This window comes from Aristolochia californica, unplaced genomic scaffold (assembly GCF_029961685.1).
Source record: "Aristolochia californica isolate CCGP_79_NKW_82.1479 unplaced genomic scaffold, dmAriCali1.0.hap1 SCAF_4, whole genome shotgun sequence".
Classification (NCBI taxonomy): domain Eukaryota; kingdom Viridiplantae; phylum Streptophyta; class Magnoliopsida; order Piperales; family Aristolochiaceae; genus Aristolochia; species Aristolochia californica.
The window spans coordinates 10,275,334-10,291,443 of NW_027182103.1; positions in this window are offsets into that span (position 1 = coordinate 10,275,334).

Genomic DNA, 16,110 nt, shown 5'->3' on the forward strand with positions numbered 1-16,110 from the left:
AAGTCAAGGAATGGAAGAAGCAAGTCCAAATTTGGAACAAATGTGGAGTGCTGGAATTGTGTGGCAAGTCTGGTCACATAAAGAAAAATTGCAGACCACCAAGGACGGATGAAAAGAAAAATGATGTTGCAAATGCGGTGACTAAAGAAGTACAAGATGTTTTACTCTTGTCAGTTGATAGCCCTATTGACTCTTAGGTGTTAGATTTAGGAGCTTCTTTTCGCACCACTACGTACTGTGAGATCATGGAGAATTATACTGCTGGAGATCATGGGAAGGTGTACCTTGTTGATGGAGAACCTTTGGATCTTTTCGGTATTGGTAATGTTAGTTTGAGGATGTCAAACTGGTCAGTGTGGAAAATTTCCAAGGTGAGACATGTACCAAAATTGATGTGTAATTTGATCTTAGTATGGTAGGTTGACGATGAAGGTCATAATGTGACTTTTAATAACGCTGCCTGGAAAGTCACTAAGGCAGCCATGGTTGTTGCACAAGGAGTTAAAACTGGAACTCTTTACATCACTTCCAATTGCAGAGACACGGTTACAGTTGCTGATGCTATTACTGATTCTGAATTGTGGCATTATAGGCTCGGTCACATGAGTGAGAAGGGAATGAAAGTGCTTCTGTCCAAAGGGAAGCTACCAAGGTTGAAAACTATAAATAACAGTTTGTGTGAAGGCTGTATTTTTGGCAAGCAGAAAAGGGTTAGTTTTTCTAAGGCCAGAAAGGAACCAAAGACAACAAAATTGGAGTTGGTTCACACATATGTGAGGGGGGCTTCAATTGTTACTTCCCTTGGTGGTTCTAACTACTATGTGATATTTATTGATGATGCAAGAAGAAAGGTATGGGTTTATTTCCTCAAAAAGAAATCTCATATCTTTGATACATTCAAGAGATGGAGAGCAATGGTTGATAATGAGACAAATTTGAAGGTAAAGTGCTTGCAATCAGATAATGGGGGAGAATACATAGATGATGATTTCAAGCAATATTGTGTTGATAATGGAATCAAGATGAAAAAGACTATTCCTGGAAAACCTCAATAGAAGGGTGTAGCTGAGAGGATGAACATGACCTTGAACGATTGTGCTAGGAGCATGAGATTAGATAGGGGATTGCCAAAGATGTTCTGGTCTGAGGCTATTAGCACTGCTTCCTATTTGATCTACAGAGGTCCTTCAACACCCTTGGATTGCAAAATACCAGAAGAGGTCTGGAGTAGTAAAGAGGTAAACCTTTCTTTCTTGAAAGTTTTTGGTTGTGTTTCTTATATTCATATTGATTTTTCTATTAGAATTAAACTTGATGCTAAATCTAAGATATGTTTCTTTATTGGCTGTGGTGGTACTGAGTTTGGTTATCGCTTATGGGATGACCAAAGTCCTAAGGTTATTAGGAGCAATGATGTGATCTTCAATGAAGGTACCTTGTATAAAAGACAGGTTGAGAACAGAGTCTGAGAGTACAAGTGATGAAGCCAAAAAGTCTGAAGTGATTCAATTGAAAGATCTTCCAGTTATTGAGATGGAGAATATTGCTTGGGAAGACCATGAAAACATACCCCCAGAAATAAATCAGAACATTCCTGTGACTGAACTCAGGAGATCTGCTAGAACTAACAGACCACCATAGAGGTCCTCCCCTGTGCTGAATTATATTCATTTGATTGATAAAGGTGAACCAGAGAGTTATGAGGAAGTCGTGCAAGTTGATGAATCAACCAAGTGGGATTTGGCCATGAGGGATGAGATGGATTCACTATTATCCAATCAGATATGGCAGTTGATTGAGTTACTGAAAGGGAAGAAGGCCTTGCAGAATAAATGGGTTTATCGAATAAAACATGAACATGATGGCAACAAGCGGTACAAGGTAAGACTGGTTGTAAAAGGCTTTCAACAAAAAGAAGGCATTTGTTTACATTGAGATTTTCTCTCCAGTAGTGAAATTGACTACTATTAGAACAATGCTTGGACTAGTGGAAAATGAAGACTTGCACTTAGAGCAGTTGGATTTAAAGACAACCTTTCTTCATAGTGATTTGGAGGAAGAAATTTACATGATGTAGCCAAAGGGTTTCAAAGCACACGGAAAGGAGAAAATGGTGTGCAAACTTCAAAAGAGCTTATATGGTCTTAAACAGGATCCAAGACAATGGTATAAAAAGTTTGATACCTTTATGAGTAGTAATGGTTTCTTGAGGTGCCAGGCAGATCATTGTTGTTATGTGAAGAAGCTTGATGACTCCTACGTCATTCTATTGTTATATGTTGATGACATGTTGATAGCAAGTACTTTCAAATAGGAAATAGATAAGTAGAAAAGGGAGTTTCCAAGAAGTTGGCAATGAAGGATTTGGGTGCTGCAAAACAAATCCTTGGGTGAGGATTACTAGGGACATTGATGTCTTGAAACTATCACAAGAAGAATGAGCATATTCAACATGAATGATGCAAAACCAATGAGTACTCCTTTGGCTAGTCACTTTAGGCTATCTAAGGAGCAATCACCTTGTACAGAGCAAGAGGTACCCTACATGGCCAATGTGCCTTATGCTTCTGCTATTGGCAGTCTCATGTATGCCATGATGTGCACTAGACCAAACATAGCTCATATATGTGTAATCCAGGTAAACAACATTGAGAAGCAGTGAAGTGGATTCTCAGGTATTTGAGAGACACTGCAGACTTAGCCTTATGTTTCAGCAAGTCAGACTTACGATTAAAGGGTTATGTAGATGCTGACATGGTTGGAGACATTGAAGGCAAGAAGAGTACCACTGGATATGTATACATATTGGGTGGTACAATAGTTAGTTGGGTCTCTAAGTTGTAGATGATAGTTTATCTTTCCACCACTAAAACAGAATATGTCATTGTGATCGAAGCCAACAAAGAGATGGTATGGTTGTAGTCTTTCTAGGAAGAATTAGGTCTCAAATTTGAGAAGAATGTGTTGTATTATGACAGTCAGAGTGCTATTCATTTAGCAAATAACTCTGTTTATCATGCCAGAACAAAGCACATGTAGGCATGTTATCACTTTATCAGATCGGCTCCAGAGGATGGAGTCTTAACACTTGAGAAGATTCAACAAAGTCAGAATCTGGCTGATATGTTGACAAAGACTGTTACGATTGAGAAATTGAAGAACATGTAGACGCAGAAAAAGTGCATGATAGTTGCATTAAGCATGAGGAGGATAAGGCCTTAACTGCCAAGTATGACTTTCTTAAGAAAAATAGTGATTCTCTAAAGAGAGAATTATTTTTGAGTTAAACCAAATTAGACACTTGGTTTCAATCGCACAAAGTAGCTCATAATTTGAGTGACCTGGGTTATGATGGAAATGCTAGCTCAGAAAATTCGAAATTTTACTTTGTGAGGTATGGCTCCTCCATGGTTGTTGACGTTAAGGATGATCCTACCCTTTCTAAGAAAAATGTGGAAGTGCCTAGCAAAGGCCAAAGGATTGCTTCTATGAGGTCAAGGGCAAGGGCAAAGAATGGGGCAAAGAATGTTTCCCTAGCACGTAGGAATCTAAGAAACACAAGCAGCACCACAAGAACCAAGTTGGTCACTTGCTCCTATTGTGGATAGAGAGGCCATGCCTACAATGGTTGTTGCAAAAAAGAAATTGGCCAATAAATTTGATCAAAAAGATGAAGCAAAGAAAGAGCAATCAAACGAAATTTAAAAGCTAAAGGTACCAAACCAACAAGAGTTTTTTGTGAATGCAAGCCAATATAAAAGAATCTACTTCAAAAGCTAGGGGAAAAGAGGAACATGGTTCCTAGACAACCATTTAAGGCATATGACCAAGGACAAAGATCCCCAAGAAGTTAATTTTCATTATGTTAAAGAAGTAAATATGGAAGCATCATACATGGCTCCCATATAAAATAGCCTCATGAGCCAGGAATTAATAGAGCGGATTGTTTTATTACTCAGAAGAAATCTTAAATAAGAAGTCCATTAGTGCTACTAATTATTTATTTATGTAATAGCTGCTTACTTGTTTTAGGTCTAATCCTTACACGTTCTACTTTGGGTTTAATTTGGGTCCTTTTTTTCTAATTTGTTTCTATATGGTTTTCTATTACAAATAGATCACCAATGTATACATTCTACACAATCAATGAATACAAACTCCCCTTTCTCTCGCATGCTATCCATATCTTCCACACATCTTAACTGAAGAAGAAGAAGAAGTACTTCCTCGACTTTTGCACCACCATATTATAATTTTTATATTATAATATTTCAAAAGATATTTTTGAGTCTACTATTCAATTTTATATTTTTTTAGCAATCTGAGTTTTCTAAAAAGATAAATTGACAAATGAAGCGACAAGAGAGTTTCAAGCGACAACAGACAACTTCAATTTTCAAGACTATTTGTAACATAAAAATGATATTTTATACAAAGAATTACATGTCCAAAGAAACCTTTATTATTCTATTTTCTAACCCAACAAAAAAAGTTTCAATTTGATTTTTCCAAAGAAAGATATCGACATAAGAAAAAAGAAAGGCCATGTTAGAAGCCTTTTTTTAGCAAAAGAAACATGAATTTAAACTCATTTTTTGCTACTATTGTCCTAACTTTCCTTTGTATAGAAAGGAAAAATTGAAGAGTCCCAAATCAAGTTTTCTCTTTAAGACATTTATGTTTTCTTACTGATGAAAAGTGCTAAATTTTTTTGGTTTCATTGGTTGTTACCATGTTTGAGTCCCACTTGGACTCTTTTTTGTTGTATCTTTCAAACATCTCTCAATCAAAGCAAGACTTTGTCATAGGTTCTTTCTAGGGAAACCATCACTTGTATCTCTCCTATGTGCTCAAGTTCTAATATTTGAACTATGAGTCCTTATTAATTTATAATTTCCTATTTCATTTATAAGTTTCTTCATTCCAACCAAGTTTATGCTTAAGTTCAATTAGGACTATAAATATTATGTATTATTTGTCAAATTGGGTCAAATCTTCTCTTGATAAAAGTTATATTGTTTCAGGTGGGTTCCAAACTTCCATGGAAATATTACTTTATTTTTCAATCTTGAAGGACATTGATCAATCAATCATTATGTCAATGATTAGTCATGCCATGCTCATGTTTTTCTTTTGGTCATTGTTGTTGATTGATTAGTTTTCTGTGTCCCTCCTTATTATTGAAGTTTCTAAATTTAGAAACTTGGTTTGAAAGTAATGAGTGGTACTGCCTTTGCTTGCATCTTTAAGTGTAGGCAGTGAAACTTAGTATTTCTCTAATTTGTTACCTAGCAATGAATATAAACCCACAACGTGAGAAGAAATGGAGCATGCCCAACATTCAACTTGAGTAAGGTCTTTTATTTTTCATCCAAGTGTCGATTTTTTTAGGTATCCTTAAAATTGTGAATAGACTTTTTTCAATACCCAAAAATTGGGCTTCTCCATCAAACTTAGGAGTATAAGTTTTTCTTCTTTTGTACTTTTACTTTTTACTTGATAGGTTGATCTAGAACCTTTAATTCTAGGTTGAAGAGCTTGCTAGAGTTATAATCTAGCTTATTAATCTCAGGGGAGATTTTTGTAAATACAGTTGAGCATACACATGGTTTAAAAGAGATTTGAAACTCTTTGTGAAAAATCCATTTAATAGAGTTAATTAGTGTATTTTTCCTAACAAGGGTTCTTGGGCGGTGAATACCACTAGGAGAATATTGATAGCAAAACATCATTGTGTTAATTTGTGGTGTGAGCATATTTCTATTTTAAATTTCCTTAATCTTTCAATTTGGTACACTAAATTTTAATTTGAAATAACTCAAATCACCTTCCTCTTGAAAAGCCACCAAGGCCAACAGAGGTTACACAAAAGAGAGGGGAAGTCAGGTTGTTTTAGTGAACTTCTAGAAAAAAGAGAGAGAGAGAGAGAAGGGAAGAGAAAACAAGAGAGAGGGGTGACAAAAAAAGAGAGAGGAGAAAGTAGAAGAAGAAGAAGGAGGATACAAAGGTAAGCCTTATACCTATCTCAATCCATACCTGTAGATTCTCTTTTGGCCCAAGATCCATCTTTTTGGCTCTCGAAATATGAAATCTTGTTTCTTCCTGAGTTGTATGGGTAACTCGTTAAATTAGGACTTTTTCCTTCGCCATAGTGGGAGGATTGAAGCATGTAGTACCCATTTTGAAAATAAAAAGTAGTTCCCTTCTTTGAAGTAGAATTTTTTTCTCAGATAAGACCTCGATAAGGGGATCTTCTGATTTCTAGGTTAAGTAGGGTTTGAAAGGTGGAAATTAGTATTTCTTTCAAGCTAGTGAAAGTTTTTTTCAAAAAAGAGGAAAATTTGTATGGACTGGATGGTTGGGTAATAATCATTGGTTGTGAAGTTAGTTGATGGTCTCTATCTATTATTGGGATAATATCTCTCTCTAGGAGTGTTGAATTTAGGACCCCATGATTGAAACCTCGAGGAAGATGAGAGAGAGAGAGAAGAAAACGAGCAAAGAGACAGAGACAGAGACAGAGAGCTCGGGTAGAGAGGAGAGAAGAGAAAAAAAGAGAAAAAGAGTTTAGGCTAGAGAGAGATTCTTCACGAGTTGAGAAGTGGAGAGCTTGATTGAACCCTTCAACCAAGACCCCTATTTATACTATTTTCATTATATATTTAAAGATAAGATAGGATCCCTAATATCCCTAATTACATCAATCGTGATTATCCAAATCTACATAAATCAAGGGAAGATAAATCGATTACATTAATCAAGGAAGATCGCCAAATCTTTCAACTCATGTGATTAGGATGCCAACTCATGTGGTGACTCATCATGCCACCTCACGTGATGATGGTGGGTCCTACCAACTCATGTGATCTTGGTGGGTCCCACCTTGTAACACTCCCCCTCAAGCTGGGGGTGAGAAAATATTGTAAATGCCCAGCTTGCTACAGATGGTGGACAAAATCTTATGAGTGACTGGTTTCGTGAGAATGTAGGCAACTTGCCCTTGTGAGGAGATATGTTTGAGAGATAATATGTCGGCTTGGAATTTCTCTCGTATGAAATGGCAGTCTACTTCAATGTGCTTTGTTCTCTCATGGAAGACCGGATTTGAGGTGATATGTATTGCCGCTTGATTATCACAATGTAGATCAATAGGGTCTTCTTTATAGAATCCTGGTTTAGTGAGAAGGGATCTAATCCATAGAAGGTCACTAACTGTGTGTGCCATGGCCCTATATTCTGCTTCTGCACTAGACCTTGTAACTACATTTTGCTTCTTGCTTATCCATGTAACCAAATTTCCTCCAACCATTGTACAATATCCCGAAGTATATTTTTTGTCATCAAGGGATCCGACCCAATCTGCATTTGAGAACCCTTCTATGTTGAAGTGACCATGGTTCTTATAGAGAAGCCCTCTTCCTAGAGCTCCTTTCAAATATCGCAATATTCTTTCTAGTGCTTACTTGTGAGTAAGTTGTGGTTTGTGCATGTATTGACTCACCACACTCACTGCATATGATATATCCGGCCTTGTTACATAGAGATAAATGAGTTTTCGCACAAGCCTTTGATAATTTCTGATATCCACATCCTCTCCAGTGCCTGTAGATAATTTTGTATTGGAATCCATAGGGGTTTTTGTTGATCTACACCCCATCATTCTTGTTTCATTCAATAGATCAAAGACATACTTCCTTTGAGATTTTATAATCCCATGTTTTGACTGTAGTATTTTAATATCCAGAAAGTATTTAAGTAGTCCAAGATCTTTTGTCTTGAATTCTTCACCTATCTTTTCCTTGGTTTCCTGAAAGCCCTTGGGATCACTATTGGTTAAAACAATATCATCAACATATACAGCCAAAATCACTTTACCTTTAGGTGTGTCTTTAAGAAATATGGAGCTATCTACAAAACATCTGTGAAATCATCAATACAAGTAATAAAGTAATTTACTCGGGAAATGTTTGAGATGCTCAAGGGTCCCCATACATCTATGTGGATCAATGAAAAGGGAGCAACACTTTTAAGTTCTAGTCGAGGTGAGTATGTGGTCCTCTAGTTTTTGTTCAATTGACACACTTCACAATTTAAATTTGACCTATTTTTAAAGGTAAGGAAAAGAAGATGAAGAGATTGTGAGGATGGATTTCCCAACCAATTGTGCCATATACTTGTCTCAGTTTCCTTGGTTGAGATGACATTTATTTGAAGCACGTCCAGGTAGTAGATCCCCCCTTGTTCACGGTCTCCACCAATCACTTGTTTCATTATAAGATCCTGAAACACACAAGAAGTGGGTGAGAAGTTAATTGAGCAATTAAAATGTTGTGTTAGCTTACTAATAGATAAAAGATTCAAGGGAAAGGTAGGAACAAAAAGAATACCTGTGAGTGAAAGTGATGGCATAACAAAGGTGGATCATTTCTCGAGAACTTTAATTTGGGAACCGTTGTTATGAACGTAATAACATCATTATTTTAATTATTTTTCTTTAATTTACTTTATTTATTTCAGTTAAAGAATTAATAGGCCACAAGGGTATTTTTGGAATATTTCATTTATAGGGGTATTTTTGTAATATTTTATCTTAAACCTTGTAAGGGTGAACCTTATTTAAGGGGTAAGAGTAATGAGAAAGTCAAACATTGATTTAGAGTAAACAGGGTTTTGTGTTCTCCTCAACGAGCTTAGGAGTGTACATTCTCCTTAATGAACCTATAGTTTTCAAGCTTCCCTTTGGGTTGATTTTCGTCTTTCTCTTCTTTCTCCCTACGAATCCATATGTCAAGTCTAAGACCATAACAACTGGTATCAGAGTAGGAACACAATCAGTGATTCTTTGTTCCAAGAAAAATGTATTGTCATACTCGATTTATTGGAACAAATACGTGCAAGACTTATAATATGGGAAGAATCTTTGTGGGAGGGAATGCGTAGACGAGAAATGCAAATTTCTGCAATGGAGAGATATCTCGATGCCACAGAAAAGAAGGTCATACGACCTAAATCCTCCGAGCATGAAAAATCCACAGAAGGAAAAGAAGCAAACGTTGTCTCGAACGGGAAGACAGGCCACGGGTCTAACAAATAAAAAATTTCCCAAGCAAGGAAATCATCGTCCTGTTGTTCACCATCCAAAGTCGCTATGGACAATTTGGGTGCGACCTCAAATTCAAAACCGGGAACCATGTAAATCTCTGAGAAGGACCCCGAAAATCCAAAATCAATCCACTCCTGCTCACGATGATCAAAACACCTTTCCAAAAAGGAGAAGGTAATATTTTCGGCGATTCGTCCGACCAGAATATGTTTCTGAGAGCCCTCTGTCTCGAATAATCTACAAGTTGCGAAGCCCCAAAGGGCTGCTATTCGGCACCGAAAAAAGAGGAGGCACCGACTGTTATGGACTCCATAGCATCACGAGTTATCCATAGGCATAGGAATGAAATTATGTCAATTTACTTTTCATGTAATTTCAATTCTGTTTGGTTTAATTTATTTGGTTTGGTTTAATTTGGGTTGGTTCAGTGTAATGTGGAGTGAACCACTTGACCTAATGGGTCATCTTTGTATTTTCATCCTCTACCCTATTTAGGGGGACGTGAAGGAAAAGAGAGGCAAGTATTGAGAAAATTATATTTTATAGGTCTGATTCTCCCTCAGAGGTCAAGGTCAGATTCTCCCTTTGAGGTCCAAGGTTGAGCTTCCTCCAAAGCTCCTTCATTCTAAATTGAGTTCCACCATTACTCGTTCAAGAAACAAGGTTTCTCTTCCAACGTCAAGATCAACCATGGAGGGAAGAGAGGAAAGAAGGGTGACTCGATCCATGGCAAGGGAAGAACCTAACATCTTGGTATCAGATAGGTCCACCCTTGGGGATTCCTCTTCCCCTGACGATTTGAGACAGTTAGTGGAAGATAATAGGCAAAGGACAGATAACCAGGCTCATGCCCTGGAAGAGGTGCGTCAAACAACCTCTAATTTGCGTGAGGCAATAAAATCAATGGATGCTGCCATCCAAGCTCTCCTCCGGCGACAAGAGGACCATGATACACGAGCCCAACCTCCAGCTGCCTACTCTCCACCGGCCGAACACCATCCATTCCACCCACCCCCTCCCCCACAACCACCAATGCATCAACACCTTTCCCATCTGGGGCCTGCCGTTCAAGGACCAAACACTCTGCCCAGGTATTTAAAACTTGACTTTCCTACGTATGATGGGTCTAAGGACCCTTTGATTTGGTTAGCCAAGTGTGATCAGTTCTTTTACCATAAAAAAACACCTGCGGATGAGAAAGTGTATTTGGCCGCCTACCACATGCTCGATGAAGCGCTTCTATGGTACCACCAATTCCGAAATGACCAAGTGGTTCAGGATTGGGCAACTTTTAGACAGTCTTGCATGATGAGATTTGGTCCTCCTGCTAGTAGCAATCCATTGGGCGAATTAATCAATTACAAACAAACTGGAACACTAGAGGTGTACAAAAAGACCTTCCAGGAAAGGTTAGCCCGAGCAAACCAGTTTGTTAGCCACACACAGTATGTTCATATTTTTACTGCTGGTTTGACAGAAGCTCTGCATTTAGAAGTTGAATTACATGCTCCTACAGATTTAGACCACGCTATGAATTTAGCCAGAGCAATTGAGCACAAGCAGCGTGTTCTAAAGGAGTCACTGGTCAGAAAACCAGCTTGGCCAAGAAGGTACAATGCCTCTGCGCCAAACCATTCCTATGGACCTCCAAGATTTAGAGACAGTGCAGCCCCACGCCCAGACATCTCTAATTCAGCTCCACCTGCTCCTTACTTCAAAAAACTTACTAGACAGGAAATGAAGCAGAGAAAGGCCAAGGGCCTCTGTTTTAACTGTGATGAACAATATGTTTTTGGTCACTACTGCAAACGATTATTCAGTCTATGTCTGTGGGAGGATGGAGACGAAATACCACAAGAGGAATAAATTGTGGAAACTGACCAAGAAGATCCAGAGATTTCCCTTCATGTTATGACTGGTCTACGCAGTGCAAACACAATGCAGGTTAAAGCCCAATTACATCATTTACAGTTACTGGCTTTAGTTGACTCGGGTAGTACACATAATTTCATCAGTCAGCAGGCGGCAGAATAACTTGGGTTAGTAGTATAGCAACAAAATGGTCTTTCTGTATCAGTAGCCAATGGGGCTAAAATTACTAGTGTAGGCATATCACCAGCCACACACTTTGATATTGAGGGATAAAAATTTGTTGCAGATTTTCTGGTGATTCCACTTTCAGGATTCGATTTGGTGCTAGGAATTAAATGGCTACAATTGTTGAGACCAATACTATGGGATTTCCAAGCTCTGACCATGTCTTTTATAGAGGACCAACATCAGATTATATTGCATGGCACACAAGCACCACTCACCTGTGCACTACAGGTTGCCCAGGTCCAGTCCAGAAATATATGCCAGTTATCTCACTTACTTACAGAATTTGAGGATATCTTTCAAGACCCTACTGCCTTACCGCCACTTAGGCGCTATGATCACCGTATCCGTTTGAAAACGGGGACCGAGCCGGTAGTGGTACGTCCATATCATTACCCTCACTTACAGAAGGATGAGATTGAAAGGTAGTGCCAGCAGATGTTAGCACAGGGTATTATTCAGCCCAGCAGGTATCCTTTTTCTTCACCGGTATTACTAGTCCGCAAGCATGATAAGTCATGGAGGTTCTGTGTGGATTACCGACAACTCAATGCCCATACAATTAAAGATAAATTTCCTATTCCAGTGGTGGACGAACTGTTAGATGAGCTACATGGAGCTACTATATTTACTAAACTCGATTTAAAATCTGGCTATCATCAAATCCGAGTTCATCCATCAGATGTGGAGAAAACAGCGTTCCGCACACATCACGGCCATTTTGAATTCCTCGTAATGCCATTTGGTCTATCAAATGCGCCTTCCACCTTCCAGGCCCTCATGAATGAGGTATTTTCCCCTCTCTTGCGAAAATATGTATTGGTCTTTTTCAATGATATTTGGTCTATAGCAACAGCTGGGAAGAACATATTCAACACCTTCACCAGGTATTTTCTCTTATACGTTCACATCATTTGGTTTTAAATCGGTCAAAATGTTCTATGGGCACATCAGAAGTGGCATATTTGGGTCACATTATTTCAGCATCAGGGGTGAAGGTAGACCAGAGTAAGATACAAGCGGTCATAGATTGGCCTATTCCTACATCTATTACAACCTTAAGAAGATTTTTGGGCCTAGTTGGATATTATAGAAAATTTATTCGTAGCTATGGCCAGCTTGCAGCTCCGCTCAACAATCTCCTCAAGAAAAATGCTTTTACCTGGTCAGAGACAGCAGCTCATTCCTTTCAGCAATTGAAAGACGCCCTATCATCAGCCCCAGTTTTGCAGCTCCCTGACTTTGAGGAGTCCTTTGTAGTGGAATGTGATGCTTCAGGGGGCGGTATTGGCGCAGTGTTGCACCAACAGGGCCACCCAATTGCTTATTTTAGCCGTCAACTGGGCCAACACCACCACAAGTTGGCAGCTTATGAGACGGAATTAATTGGATTGGCGAAAACTATACAACATTGGCGCCCTTATCTTTGGGGACGTTGTTTTTTGATTCGCACTGATCATTGCAGCCTCAAGTATCTTCTTGAGTAGCGTCTCACTACTTCACCACAACAGCATTGGTTAAGTAAGCTTATGGGGTTTGACTTTTCTGTCGAGTATAAACCGGGAAGTTTGAATGTAGGGGCTGATGCCTTATCTTGCCGGGACGTTCCAGAGCCGCAATTAAACGCCATCAGTCAGCCCAGAGCTCTCTTGTTGGATTCTATACAGGAAGAGGCACAACAATACCCAGATATTATCTCCTTACGCAACGATATCCAGCAGGGCACAACGGCACCACATTGGACGGTTCAGGACAATCTCGTCCTCTACAAAAACAGAATTTTTCTACACCACACATCCCCTCTGATTAACAGCATTTTGGCCTCCTTCCATGACAGTACACATGAGGGCCGACAGAAAACATATTTTCGAATCAGAAGGGAATTTTATTGGAGGGGCATGAAGAGCAGTATAGCTGATTATGTGGCAGCTTGTCAGACTTGTCAACGGAATAAAGCTGAAACATTAAGTCCAGCGGGGTTGCTCCAACCACTTTAGCTTCCGTCACAGGTCTGGTCTGATATTTCTATGGACTTCATAGATGGACTTCCCTCTTTGTCAGGTAAATCTGTTATCCTGGTAGTGGTGGATCGTTTCTCTAAATATGGGCATTTCATTCCTCTGGCACATCCTTACACTGCAACGCAGGTAGCTCAACTTTTTATGGATAACATTGTACGATTACATGGGATGCCTAATTCAATTACCAGTGATAGGGATGCAATCTTTACAAGTACCTTCTGGAAAGAACTCTTCAAGTTACAAGGCACAACGTTAGCCTTTTCTTCAGCCTACCATCCACAAACTGATGGTCAGACAGAGGTCGTCAATAGAACCATTGAAATGTATCTCCGCTGTTTCGTGGGGGACTCACCTAAGAGGTGGGTTAAGTGGCTCGCCTGGGCTGAGTTCTGTTACAACACCTCCTACCACAGTGCTCTCGGCACAACCCCATTCAAGGTGGTATATGGTAGAGAACCTCCCCGTCTTTTAGCCTATGAACCAGGGGCCTCTAAAGTCGCAACTTTGGACCAAGCATTGGCTGAAAGAGACACATTCATCACAGAGGTGCGCACTCATCTACAGAAGGCACAAAATTCTATGAAACAATATTATGACAAGAAGCACCGGGAAGTCTTCTTTTCTCCTGGAGATTATGTTTGGTTGCGTCTCCAACACTACAGGTAGCTGTCTTTGACAACCTCCAAACGTCACAAGCTCTCTCCAAAATATTATGGTCCCTTTCAGGTGATGGACCGCATTGAGACAGTGGCCTACAGATTGCAGCTTCCGCCAGAGGCCAGAATTCACAATGTCTTTCATGTCTCACAATTAAAGGCCTTCCACAGTGATTCGCCCTTGCTGCACACCCCGTTGCCACCACTCCATGAGGGATGTGTACTTTCTACCCCGGCACAGGTATTACAAACTCGTCGTATTCAGGGTGATTGGGAGATCTTAGTGCAATGGGCTGATGCTGACCCCGGTGACACGACATGGGAGCCATTAGCGGCATTTCGCACCCTCTACCCATACTTTGAGCTTGAGGACAAGCTCTTTCTCCAGGGGGGGGGGGGGGGGGGGGGGGGGGGGGGGGGGGGGGGGGGGTGATGTTATGGACTCCATAACATCACGAGTTATCCATAGGCATAGGAATTAATTTATGTCAATTTACTTTTCATGTAATTTCAATTCGGTTTGGTTTACTTTATTTGGTTTGGTTTAATTTGGGTTGGTTCAGTGTAATGTGGCGTGAACCACTTGACCTAATGGGTCATCTTTGTATTTTCGTCCTCAACCCTATTTAGGGGGACGTGAAGGAAAAGAGAGGCAAGTATTGAGAAAATTACATTTTACAGGTCTGATTCTCCCTCAGAGGTCAAGGTCAGATTCTCCCTTTGAGGTCCAAGGTTGAGCTTCCTCCAAAGCTCCTTCATTCTAAATTGAGTTCCACCATTACTCGTTCAAGAAACAAGGTTTCTCTTTCAACGTCAAGATCAACCATGGAGGGAAGAGAGGAAAGAAGGGTGACTCGATCCATGGCAAGGGAAGAACCTAACACCGACGAAAACAAATTCAGTGGACTTTGGCTTCTGGAATCTCACTCTCACTCTCACTCTCAGCCTCGCTCTCGGCAATCCAATGGAGAAACAACTTCAACGCATTTGGAGGTAAGCTTCTGAAATGCCATCGATTTTTAGGTCAAATCGTTTATTCCATGCGGTTGATGGGGCTCCACAGGCCTGAGCAGCAGCAACGTTGCTCGAAAATTGGGGGCGGAGGGTTTCTATTATGTGAAACAGAGCAACAAAGCAATTTTGATGGAATGCGGGTTTTTCTATTTGCAATGCGAGATGGAAGTTTTTTGGGTTTTTGAGAAATGGCTGCTCAGCCATGAACATCGATTTTGAATGCTTGAATTCAAGCAAATTTCAGACTTGGGGTTGTGACGCTCGACGGTCATCCCGATGATTGGAGAGAAGTTGATGGATTTGAATTTTTACTTCTCCTTGTGATAGACCCGGATGAGGAAAATGAGTACAAGGGTGGTAAAATAATTGTGAAGGCTTTGCATGATGGTCATGGTATTTTTTTCCTACTACTAGTTGATGGAGAGTATGTGTATGCTAAAGGTGAAAGAAAAAATTGTCCATTTGTTGCTCTCATGTTTTCGGTGGGAGAATCTGCAACATACAATAATATGGGGGGATGCAAAGAATCATCAGATACATGCTCATACAAAACTTGTCAAGTCCATGAAGTGGATATTATGCACTTCTCAATTGGAAATGACTTTCCTGGTAGTCTTTATGGTGGCATCCCTCTAGATAATGGAAATGGAGGTGATAGGTGTGGTCAGCTTGTTCATCTTTACTCATGGAACCCGCATTGTCGATTTCTTGATGGAATAAGCCCTTCAGGTAATGACACTAGTGCTCAGAATAACTGGAAAGGGGCTTGGTGGCATGATAGCACTAATGTTCACTCAGGTGTTCTTGAGGGAGACAACCCATTCAGTACATTTGGTCAAAAGGGCACTTATTACTTCGAGTTTTCTAGGCCAATTAGAACAATGGATCGCCTTCAACATGATGTCTAGTTCATTATAGGTCAAACAAACAAGGTGGCAGTTGCATTCTAGTATTCTATGGATGGAAAGTCATGGAGTGCCTTTCAGCACTATTCTATCAATGGTGACTGGATTCCACTCGATATATCTTCACCATCTAGTGCATCAGGAAGTTCATGGAATGCTGCCTTAGCTTTCACTCTCCTTTTGACACTATTGAAAGCAGTGGCAGTGCAACAAACCTTGTTGCTAGACAACAAGAAACTACTGCTGAAAACAATGATTTTTATGCCTTGGGTTTTTCTAGAAATGGTGGAAAAAATATCATCGGATGAGAGAGG